Raw genomic sequence first — 12,861 nt, 5'->3', positions numbered from 1 at the left:
GCAACAACAAAAATAAATGTTTAGTAAAATAATGTTTACAAAAATTTTATTCTAAACGACATACTAACTACGCAGTTACACGAGTGAAGATATTCGCACATTATTACATTCAATATTTATCTTATAAAAAAAAAGAAAAAATATACAATTGTGAATATTACAAGAGATAATCTTTTCAAAGTTCCATATTAATTAGTTTTCTAGGAAGGAAGGAAACAAACAAACCTGTCTAGAGCTTTTATTATTCGTTTAGTTCTATTATAATTAAGTCCAAGTACATTGATATAAAGAAACAATTGAAAAGCTAGAATATAAATTAAATAATGACTATCCAAATGCCTAATTCGCTAGATTAGTTTTCCTTTCTTGTAGTAGCTAACATTTAAGCTATAATTTGGCTCAAAAATTTTCGTGAATAAGTAACTCTACAGTTACTAAGAATTAGAATTATATTATTTATTTATGTACCTCGCCCAAAAGTCAAAAGCTACATAAAAACTCATCTATATCGTCTAAATGTCAAGCAATAAAAACTCGATAATGCTGCATCTTAAGTTGGCGACCATGCTCTACAATATTGAAACTATAAAAGAAAATATCAAATGCATGCATCCGAAATGCCTTTCGTTGAACTTACGATCTCAATATGAGAAAAAAAGCATTTTCCGAGATTTTTCTTTTTATTACACACTAGCTGACCCGCGCAACTTCGCTTGCGTCACATAAGAGAGAATGCGTCATAATTTTCCCCGTTTTTGTAACATTTCTCGTTGCTACCCCGCTCCTATTGGTCGTAGCGTGATGATATAGCCTATAGCCTTCCTCAATAAAAAGGCTATCTAACACTGAAAGATTTTTTCAAATCGGATCAGTAGTTCCTGAGATTAGCGCGTTCAAACAAACAAACAAACAAACTCTTTAGCTTTATAATATTATAGTATAGATAAGTAATAAGTATTAAGTATAAGTATAAAAGTATAGATATATCAATTTGAATTTTATTCCCCTAAATTGCACTACTTTTAACACAGAAACGCCTAACCTAATACAAAGACAAACTTCATACAATGAAGCATTAATAACAGAATTGAGTTAACCAACTACCGTACAAGTCGATCACGAGTACTAAATACCTGGGAGTCGGTTAAGCCTTTGAGCTTACATTTCAAATTAGACAAAACGATTAGACTACACGTGTACCGCACTACACATCATTGTATAATTAATTACAACACTGTATCGTACAACGGTAACTATAAACTGAGATAAAGTTAACTATCGTATCTGTATTTGTTTAGTTTTTGTATGATTTATGCCCGGTTTTTGAGCACTAAACGTACCTCAGAAACCGAGGGTTAGTTATTTAAAAATATTATCATTTAATGAAATATTTGTTTTTAAGGTTGCCAAAGGTTGAAAATGGGTCCCTATTACTGAGACTTCGCTATCTGGCTGCGGCAGCGCAATAGTCATGCAACGCAAAGTTTATAAGTTATGATGCATGAAAAACAGCCTGGTGACAAAGGAACAGACCTTTGTCACCAGGCTGTTTTTCATAACTTATAAACTTTATTAGGGGGCTTGCATTGTAGCAGTTGTGCACAGGAACGACATACCTACATAATTGTTATTTAAGAAAAAAATATTGTCGTAAATTATAGCATGACTATTTAACTAACTTTTACGATGAAAAAAATATCGACTCGACTATAGAACTCTACATGTACGTATTTAAAGTTTCCAACAAATAACAACATATAGAACAATGTAATTTGATTCGTTAAGGATTGATCAGACGATTAGTAAGTTCTCCACTACAAAGGCGTCACCGACACTTCAAACGCACCTGTTTTCGATAGTATTAATTATTAATTTTCATCATCGGTATGTAACAAGGTAAGGTAATTAGAGGGTGTGGTAACTTGACATGTTTTTGAAGACGAACCCGATTGTGTAGTCGGCGCGTCGCCAGATCTTTACGTACACCTAATGAGATTAACGTATCTAGGATGAAAGATAGTGGTTGTGTGTCATGATTATTACGAAATACGCACATACAACAAAGCTTAGTTATTTAGTCTCGACGGAATGAGACACTGTTTGAATTAGTTTCGTGACACTGTATTTACTCTGAGTTCGTTCAGTACGATTCATAAAATTATACCTAAAGATCAATTATAAGAACCAAACTCTTTTAGCAACCGAGCTAATCATAGTACAAAAATAAACTTATAATTTCCGCGTTAAACATTTCATACGTTTCTAACAACCTAAATATTTATCCCCACCGCCGGGTGTTCGTGTGCGTGCACCTATGTGTGCGTAATCACTGTGTATGTACTGTAATAGAAGGCATGTGAGCAAATTCCGCAGTTTAAAGTTAGGCTGCACGCCCGCACGGGCCCCGGTCGTTGACCCTGCGCGCGCGCCGTCAAGCCGTCTACGAGAGGTATTATGTAACGTGACCTTAACATTGGGCTGTGGGAACGAGACCTTATTCAGAATGTGTTGATTGTGTATTAACGCTTATGGTGTAAAACGTTCTAAGTAGATAACAGGTGCGATGTTATTTTTAGACGTGCGAGCCTGGATGCGAAGTATTCCTGCAAACTGGTATGGACGTACTCACTCTAACTTGTGGTCGGGTTAGTTTGCACATAGCCGCTACGACCGTAATTATCTAAGCATGAGTATTATACAGGTAGACATAGTAAAAGGAATTGAGCCACTCTTTTTCTAAAGTATTAATATATCGCAGAAGCCTATGTAGGTACTCCATATGACACAAAAACAAAAACAGTTTTACACATTAATCAATAATACCATTTATTACGACTTCCTAATAAATGACGGCAGGATCAAAGTATGCGTTGTTGTCAATTACTCTGCCGACGCATGTTTGTGACCAACATAATAAGAAGATGACTCAAAATCAGACAGCAAAGTCGGCAACACGTGCATAAAAATGCAAAATAACGGACAGAGAAAAGAAAACATCGCAACCGCATCGTAACGCAAGTAAATCGTCCGTGGAATCCGAGAACAAAATCGAATAAATTGTTTTAATAAGGCATAAATTACGACAAAAAAATCGGTCCGATCACGCCGTTACGATGGGTGACCATGGCATTTACGCTTTGTTGGATGCCATACATGGTGCACTTAAAATGCACTTTTTGTATCGCGAGGCTGTTTTTGCTGCGGTGTGCATTGCATACACAGTAATTTGCTATAAGTACAGTTATGGGTAGCCAGTGAACGGGATGGTTGCGCTTAGGTGAACGCTTAAACCTCTTAGATTCAAAGTTCATGTGTCGCAGGTGCTCCTATAGTGAAGTTTTAACGATCACATGCTAAGTTAATGTATACGCACGAGTAAACTGACGATGTACTAGACAGTGGTTCTCAACTTCGAGATAAGTTTGTCCAGGTGTCTTAGTAACACTAAATTTGACCTAAATGTGTTCTAAAAACTTCTGGAGTAATGTTGAAATAACAAATTATAAGAAAATTGTTCTTACTTCACTGAACAGTACGTTCAGTAAAATAAAACTTGTGCTGATTTTTATTTCACTTCAAGCGTTCATCTAACGAGTAAAGTAATTATGCTAGACTTTAAAATAAATAAAATTATTACGTTTATAAGTGAACTAGACGTTTTTTCACAAAAAGTCTTTGATGTACTATTTCCTTATCTTTCTACATCAGAAATATTAAACATCACTGCCATTTACAAACGTAACTAGAAGTTAAAATACAAAGATCAAAGAAAAAATGTAAAAGAAACTACAGTGAAAAAATAAACGTAAAGCCTTGGCAAGGTTACCGGGAGCGGCATAAAAATAGCCCGACGCACCCTCTCAAGGATGTCGCCAATACAATGACACCGTATAACACACTCATTGTATTTTATCATGAAAATAAATTTAAACAAAAATGTTAACATTTTGAGTCGAGAAATAAGAGCTAATAAAATACAGAGTCGTCTTTATTGACAAAAGGCTCTTACAAAGTAAAATATACGTTCGAAAATACAAGTGGGAGCTATGTCAATAACGTTTTGCATTTAAAACGCTTAAGTTTGAGAATTGATGACACGATGTTATAGAAATACAATATATCCATGTATGAATTGCGGTGATGTGTTATTAAGCTATTTAAAAGCATGTTTTTTTAGCTTCCATAGATAATTTATTTTTAATATTATCACATTGTGTCTTTATAAACGAGAGTCGGTACTTCATCATGTGAATTAATAGTTTTAATATAACCTGCGACCAATTTACATTATACTACAAAACTAGTTCTAGTCTAGTCCGTTTTGAAAAATTGCTCAGCATGCTAACATGTCGGTTAAATATAAGCTAACGGACGTTATTAGCAGCATGCAAAAGACTAAAGCAATTAATAACTTAAGCTACACGCTATTAACATTTGACAACGATGCTATTTAGATAAAACATGAAATGCATGTTATCGTCATAGTTCGCAGCACGCAGGTATTTTCATCTGATACATGAAGCGCGTGCAAATTAGAGCAAAATTTTGATGATGCTTCGGACAAAATCATTATAATTAATGAAAGCACAGCCACTGTGCGTTAATCCACTTCCCATTATGTGGACTCCATTAGAGCATGTAATGCAACACTAGAGCGAAAACAAAATGTTCAACTGAATAAACCGAACATTTGTAGTTATCAATTCTGAAACTAGAATTCTTCGTAATTGTCAGTTCATTTTGGGAAATACGTTGTTGTCTGCATCATACAGTTACAGAGAAGCTGATAATGATTTGCGGAATAGAGCTGAAAGCTGAAATTCTCTGCGTGCATTGTTCAAGAGCGAAACATTTCGTCTTATATTTGGTATTTGTATTGTGATGTCCGTTGGATTTCTAATGAATCTGAAAACAATACCGTTTGCAGGTAGTATTGAAAATAGTAACGGCTCGTTTGTTTACAGATGTGTACATGATTTTATAATGATTGTACTAGTTAAATGTTTCATTTGGTGCTTATTCAAGTTAGCAGTTGTATTTTTGCACAGAATTATAAATTTTATAAGCACGATGCACGCTTCATTCTCACGGGATGAATAAAGATAATCATAGTTTTATTAAACGCTTTATTTTAATACGCGCAAGCCATTAATCGTAAGTTTATATCCATTTTCCTGGTTGTCTTAACCATACCTTACTAATTTAAGTGTGCTTCGGCTTTCACAAGCAAGCAAGAATTTTTAATACGCACGACCAAAATTAGCATAATATTTATGCGAGGTCTGATTTAGTTTTCACTTCCATTAAAAAGGGAAGGTCATTCGTTAACACAATCAGTTTCTAAGTACATAATTAGTTTAGTCGGCGCATTATGCCGAGTGTATGTACGGCGGAGGCTCACATAGTGAGGCGAGAACCCACTGAGTGCCCAGAGCTGAAGCTCAGAATATTCTTTGTGGCACGTTGGGGAAAGGGCTGTGCGGTTTTTTTTAGTGATGTGCACTGCCTTTATAAAAGTTTACGTTGTCGATTTTTGTGGAAGTCTTTTTAGCACTGCACGTTTGGCGCAGTGGTTTAAGCGGTCACCTCGCCGCAACAACCATAGCGCCGCGTGTGGTGGGTTCGAATCCCACCCGGGACAAATCTTTGTGTGATGAGCACGAGTATTTGTTCTGAGCCTGGATGTTATTGTATCTATATAAGTATGTATTTAGAAGTATATAAGTATGTTTATCAGTTATTTGGTTACCATAGTACAAGCTCTGCTTAGTTTGGAATCAAATGACCGTGTGTGAGTTGTCCCATAATATTTATTTATTTATTTAATATTTATTACACTGGGGATTTAGGTTTGGAAATAATGAAATCTAGTTTTTAACTATTTTTGTTTTGGTGTCAGATTCTCCAAAAAGCCAACTTTAATATGTTTCTTGTTATTTATTGTGATAGTTTGAAGTTGCATCCTTATTCCGTAATTTTTAGTGTAAGTACAAAAATATAAACACGTGAAATAAGTGGAAACACAGAATGAAATAACAAAAATATTTTTCGTATATTTTGATTTATCGACATCACACCCCGTCCCTAGCATCAACACTGCTCTTTGGCGTCAGCTCCAGATCAAATTAAAAACAGAATTTATTATAAGTATCATTAATTATTTAATGCAATACGCTGCCCACCGGTAGGTCGGGCCGGGCTGACCGCACGTTGTTTTTGCCGCCGAAACAGGCACAAACAGAATAGGATATTTAGATTAACACTGCGGAGATGAGCGCAATGTACCAGGGATAGTCTACGCCGAAAGGATAATTAGTTTCGCGCAAAACATCACAATTAACTCGCCTTGTATGTTTGAAGGTAGTATTTTAATAGAGGAACATGAATATTAAATTGTTTTTGCAGTTTTAGGTTTTCGATATGATTCAACTGTCTTGGTACTTGGGTAGGCATTTGTTTATAGAGACAATTGTTAGCGATCCATATTATCAGTCAGAAAAGTAAAAAAGGAAAGAGAGAATGATTAAATCTGGAGTTCTGTGAATTGGAATATCCACGTATCTACATTATATTATAATATTTTGCAGTACACTTGTACGAAAATATTTTTCAAATAGAAAAATCTATTTGGCTTTAAAATTGTTTTTATGTTTTTGGATTCAAAACCCGATATTGTAAATGTTCTACGTTTTCGATGAAAATATTTCACCATTTTTTATTAGAACCATTATGTAGAGGGATTACTTTACACTTTTATACAGCGGATAAATGGACACAAACTAAAATATTTTTTGCAAATGTAATCCTAGTATTGGTCTAAAAATCCATTTAGTTTTTTGATGAACAGTTATCGGTATAAAAAAAACAACTGTATAACGAGTACGTATTTGGCGGAACATATTTTTTGAGCAAATGAGTTTCACGTTATAAGATACAGGAATTCGTGTGGATTTCAAAACGATGGCAATTGATAGTTTGGTAGAACCGGGGCCGAGGAGTGCCAAACTTTATGAAAAGTTCCCTCTGAACTGCGATATACATTACTAAATCCATATAAAAAAACTTGTACGAGCATTTTGGTGCTATGTAAAGTTAGCTTCCGAGGAGTTTGTTAGAACATTATATGAATGAAATTTAGCTGCTAATATGTATTTCGCTTTATGGGTTACAAAACGAGGTTTAGTGGTGTTATGTGTCTACGTAAAAACAGCCGAATTTAGGAATGAATATGTAGAATAATAGTATATCATGATGCCCAAATATGACCAATATATCCGTCAATTAACTATTTATATCGAGCATATACTTCGCGTACAACAAATAAAAAGGAAATCCGATAAAGCCTCATAAAACAAAAATGAATTCGACTCCCCTATTCGAGCGGTACGAAAGTACAGATTAATAGTTTGAATGTCTGTATAATATTAGTGGAGTGAAAGGCTCTACAAGGAATTAAATATGAATATTTGTCTGGGCTCGTCAACAGAGTATTCGGGAGGTCCGAACCGCGGGTTCTTTATGACTTTGTGGCGGTTTGCAAGCATCAAGAGTAGGTTTACTTAGGGTCTATCCTCGGGCCTGTTTTGGCCGGCCTACTTGTAAAATGAATACGAAAACGTATTTGCTTTGTGACTTGTAAATGTCCTCTGGCGCAATGACGACATTGTTAATAAATTACTTGCAAGTCTTGTGTGTATCTTAAAAAGTTGGGGCTCGTGTAAGTCCCTAGTAGGCTCGGCCATTCCGGGAACAAGGATTTGTAATGTTTGACTACACGCGCTCTACTTGGTATGTAAACGTTCTACTGTAGTTACTTGTTCGTGTATTAATGGAATTGATATGTTATGTTATATAAAATTATATCTATCTGGCACTCAATTCTTCTTTTGTGGTAATTGTGGCTTTTCGCAAATAACTTTTTATACACGGTAATTGGATCAAAGGCCTCTCGGGCGGCTTGAACAACTTTGACACTAGGTTGACCACTAACCATGCGACAAACAACATTGGATTATTAAAAAAATAAGTCTGGAAATATAATAGTTGTATTATTATTTTATGTACCTATAAGTAACTTCAGTTTAAACATTTCTTGTGTATAAAATTACTTTTTATATTTTAGTGAAACGCATCAATCACAATAAATCAATATTTTTCCACATCCGCACGAATAAAATACTGTTATTTTACACGAAACTAAACAACGAAATAAAGCCCGTTACACAATAGGACAGTTGTTTCGATCCCCGTAATTTTGTGACGAGATTAACACTATAATGTTTGTTCATAGTTAAGTGCAGATAAAGCCTTGACAACGCCTCTCATTACACACTGGGGTAGTGTTTGTAATAATTGATTAAAGCTATATGTATGTAGTGTTGATTAATTGACGGTGGGTACGTGGGCTTATGTGAGGTATGGTGATCTCTGTGAATACAATAAAGGGAATTTGGAAATGATCGTTGAGCGTGATTATATCGTTTTCTGGAATTGCTTCAGTATCTATTTAGGTACGAGTATTATCTTTGGTATTCAAAATCACTAACACAGTTGAATAATGTTGCTGGAAACAGATTAAGAACACCTACAGATACCAGAAATTATTTTGACATTGGACGCTTTAAAAAATTTTAAGGAAGTTGTTTTCCATCTAAATCAATAGTGTACAAGTATTTTATTAGTATGTCTTATCTAAATTTCATTTCATCACACGAGATCTCTATTAAAAGTTACATTCGTATAAATATAGCTCGTATCTCTAAAGATCACTGAAACATACGAACTATCTCAACCAAACAATAAAAGTATCTATTAACGTGAAACATCCAATACATTTAACTAAAGAACATAAAACCTACTTCCAAACAAAGCAATACTTTTAAAATCGCCCTTCTATTGACTGAAACCCGTAAACACTCGCGCTCTATTTGTTAAACTGTAGCACTTTGGACCGACTTAAGAATTAGTTTCGACCTCAACAGAGTTCGGTATGGCGACTTTGTTCATTTGTCGGTCCCATGTGTTTTTTAGACCCTGCGTTAAAAGCTTCCAAGTTTGCATAGTTGAGACACGCGTTTTGGTGAACAATAACGTTGTTTTAAAAGTATTATGTATTAAGAATTACTTAATATACACTTGTCGTTTTATCACTTGCTAATTGACCGATTTTTTTGAGTTTAATTCTCCAGCTGTAGTAGGTTTAAGGGTTTTCAAAGCTATGATATTTTAGAATTCTCGAGCTCTAGGTTTGAAGGTTTTCATGCAGTCTATTCCGTATTGTTAGAATATGGTAGTAATTAAACTCCCTTATATATTTTATTAATATAATAGAGATTTAAATATATATTAGATACGTTCAGTTATTGTCCACTTTTGTGAGTAACATATCTACTGGGAAAGTTTCTTGCTGTTCGCGGACTAACGTCAGAAAGGAGCTTACATAATTTTCAGAATTTCTGAGTATCGATAATCGTTTATATAAAGAGAGAACTTGTAGAATTTAAACTTGTCGATGAAACTACAAGATTTATTTTTCTATTTCATCAATTAATATAAAGCTTAAGGCTTTCTAACATTTAGATAACAATAGATATTTTTGTTAAGACGCAGTAATAATGTTACAATTAGATCCTTCACAGTTTCTAAGTATAATTTTGATAAACTAACGTCCAACAACAGGAAACGTATAATTAATATAAAATAAAGCAATTTTTCCATCATATCAGTTTCTCTCCCGTCTCAAGGAACTTATGCAAATGTTTCAAATCCCGTTCTTACCAACGCCTCGGTAACATTGTGACAGTTGAAATTAATTCCGACCGTCATACATAAACTATGAATAACTTGAACTGTATCATAACAAGTGATGTTTTTAAACATTATTTATTTGTTTGAAAATAATGTTTTGTTGTGTCTTTTCTTGTTTATCTTAAACAACTAGTATAAACTGATTAATATCGGTATGTTCATGTTCATATATGCAAGACCATGGATATAAAACTTGAAAATTATAATGGACTGAAATACTATTTGTTTTTACTATTTAGTAGAATTGTGCTGACAATCGGTTTTTAATCATTACTTATCTAGGTAATTAGTGTATGTTAAGTAGCATGATGTACATATAAGTAGGTAATTTAGTTAATAGTATTAGTAACTTTGTGTATTAGAAATAAATTCAAACCTTTATTCATTTAAAATGTTTTAAAGTACATCTATTATGTAATGTTTCGACACTGAATACAAAATCGTTCCCAACATTATCAGCAACAAGATAAAACACCTTTATTCCTCGCACAACCTACCAACAGATTTGTCTACCAAATTGACAAATTAGACTATAAAATATTTAGGCAAAATTGACTTAAAACCTTAGCACTACCCGAGTTAAAGCTTCTTTACATCAAACGGCATAACAAATTCATACATAATGTATAAACGGCTTAATGTACCTGCTGTGAGGTCAGGTCGACTTGGCATTAAGAGCTTTTGGAAGGGACTGAGGCGCGGGGGAGGGCGCCAAAGTGAATATTACAACAGAGATGTTTCTTGTTTTCCACCTGCCGCGTGTAGGCCTCACCGTGTCTACACACTGTGTCATAAATCGCTACTGACTATCTCTGTCCGTGACACAGAGTCTATGATTAAGTTTTGTTTTTTGTTGCGATACATTTTTTACTACGGCTGTTGCTGGCTGATTGTAAAACTAGTGTTTGCTGTGTTATATAGATCAATCTGAGTCACTATTGAGTATTCCGAAATCTATTATTATTAATCTTGTATAAGTTGAAGTTAAAATAAATAATTTGTAAATCGTAATTTTGCGATTACGAACTTACAAACTATATTGCGTCCTTTATACCGGGTATGTCGAGTAAAATCAATAAAAAAACATTTTTGTTTAAAAACCTTTTTATAGACAGTACCATATTTAAAGCCGTTTTGCCCGACTTCTAATCCCGACAGTAGTTTGAAAAGGCCTTCCTTATTTAGCTAATCTATCAACAGACAATAAAAAACTGCCTTTTAATTCATAGTAACGAAGAACTTCAGTATTAGCTTACCACATACCCACACCACGGTTCACTTCGCCGCTGAACGTCAGCATGCACTATGAATTGATGTGTGTATACTCTATACCGTCGGCCACTCTAAACTAACAATACGCCTCTAGGCAGTGCGTAATGGTTTAGTCTGAATGATTGATTGGTACTGTACTTCGCTCTTTGGACGGCGATACCTTTATTTTTCAACGGTATCGAGTTTTCACAGTCACGTTTTAATCTAGTTTCAAAGTGAAAGCGTGAAATATCGGTATTATTCATACATACACGCAATATTACGTCTTTTCTCACACAAGTAGATAGAAACGAAAGAACTGTTTGTATAGTATTTTCCTAGGCATAAGTCTAAAAGGCGTAATACACGACAGTCGCGTCAGTCATATTTGTGACGCTCCTCTTACACGGTAGTAGTACAGCTCTATGTGAAATCGGTAAGACATATAGCCTTTGATAAAATTCTAAAATATCTGCACGAACCTACTAAAATACTTATTTATTTGAGAAGTAATAAACTATATGTATGTAATGCGACTATATTTATAAAAACGACAAAGAAATCACTTTCCTTGTAAGGGAGCCTTGCTCATTAGTTTTTTAGTATTAGTTGTTATAGAGACGAAAGAAAAACAAGATCTGTAAGGATTTCAACAGTCCAACTATCACGGTTAATAAGATACAGCCTGGTGACAGACAGACAGCAAAGTCTGAGTCCCATTTTACTCTTTGGGTAGAAAGAACCTTAAAAATAACAAATAGTTTAATTACAAATAAAATATGAACCGAATATAAACCGAAATATAATCTCTAATAAACTCGTTTTACTAGTAAAGACGTACCCTTACTCTATTCAGTACTGGACAATGTTTAACCTCGTGGAATCATGGCGGGTTATCGCACACATTACCTCTTTATTGGCTGTTACTGAATGTTCCCTGTTCCTTATTGTGGAATTCAGCCGGTTTGAATACTAAATATCTGGTGTTATGACCACTAATATTACAAGGTGGGTAACCTTTTTATATTTAATATTTTTACTAGGTATATAGTAACAGCGAATTAGATTTTCATGTTTAGTTGAATGCTCAATTTGTGTTTTTTTTATCTAAATCTGAAAATGATAACTAGGCAAATATATTATTATATACAAATTTGAGTGGGCTGAAAGATATTTCTTTGACTAACAAACACAGGAAAACCTAATACTAATATCAAGTAAAAATCCGTCAGAACAGTCAGAAAGTCGAAATGCTTTTCTCAAGAAAAGCTAGAATTTACCGTGTAATAAAAAAAGGAAAAATCCCAGTCCACCAGTTTTCTTGCGAATCTATTATTCGCAGATTTATTAGCATCAAGCCGATGAACACGAATGGGGTAAATAGACGTTATCTCTTCAAACAACACATTTAGGTCAATAAATAACGTATTTATCCTACACCGAAAAAGTTTGTTGAATAAATGTACATTCGATGTAGATAAGTCTAGATCTAAAATTGGTCACCACAAATTTAAATGAAACACTGAATCTTGAAACTACGGCTTACAGACTCGTTACTTTACATTCAAATGGGGCCTCATTATGATGTAAATATAAAACTTGTAAGCCTCCCATGTTGATTTCGGAGATAAAAAGATGTTTTATAACTTTAATTAATTTTGAGATGTATTAAGTGACGGACGGAGTCTGCTGGCGAGCTTCCAACTTATTAATATTGTACACATGCAGATAATATGAATAAATGCAAAGGTAGGAAAGTGTAAATGTTTTACTACCGTCTGCACCTTCTCTTGATGTTTCTTT

General features: G+C 34.2%; 2 protein-coding genes across 7 annotated transcripts in view; one reads left to right on the top strand and one right to left on the bottom strand.

Moving 5' to 3' along the window:
• Positions 1-12,861, bottom strand: part of heph (polypyrimidine tract-binding protein 1 heph) — a 422,565-nt gene that overhangs the window by 175,211 nt on the left and 234,493 nt on the right. The window lies entirely within an intron of this gene.
• The window catches only part of LOC142972873 (odorant receptor 4-like), a 323,505-nt gene continuing 312,981 nt past the window's right edge, over positions 2,338-12,861 (top strand). The window contains exon 1 of the mRNA XM_076114255.1: positions 2,338-2,613. The gene's annotated coding sequence lies outside the window, so the exon portion shown is untranslated. The remainder of the gene's footprint in view (positions 2,614-12,861) is intronic.

This window comes from Anticarsia gemmatalis, chromosome 5, assembly GCF_050436995.1.
Source record: "Anticarsia gemmatalis isolate Benzon Research Colony breed Stoneville strain chromosome 5, ilAntGemm2 primary, whole genome shotgun sequence".
Classification (NCBI taxonomy): Eukaryota; Metazoa; Arthropoda; class Insecta; order Lepidoptera; family Erebidae; genus Anticarsia; species Anticarsia gemmatalis.
The sequence above is the reverse complement of the archived record's forward strand: the minus strand, read 5'-3'. Positions and strand labels throughout refer to the sequence as shown.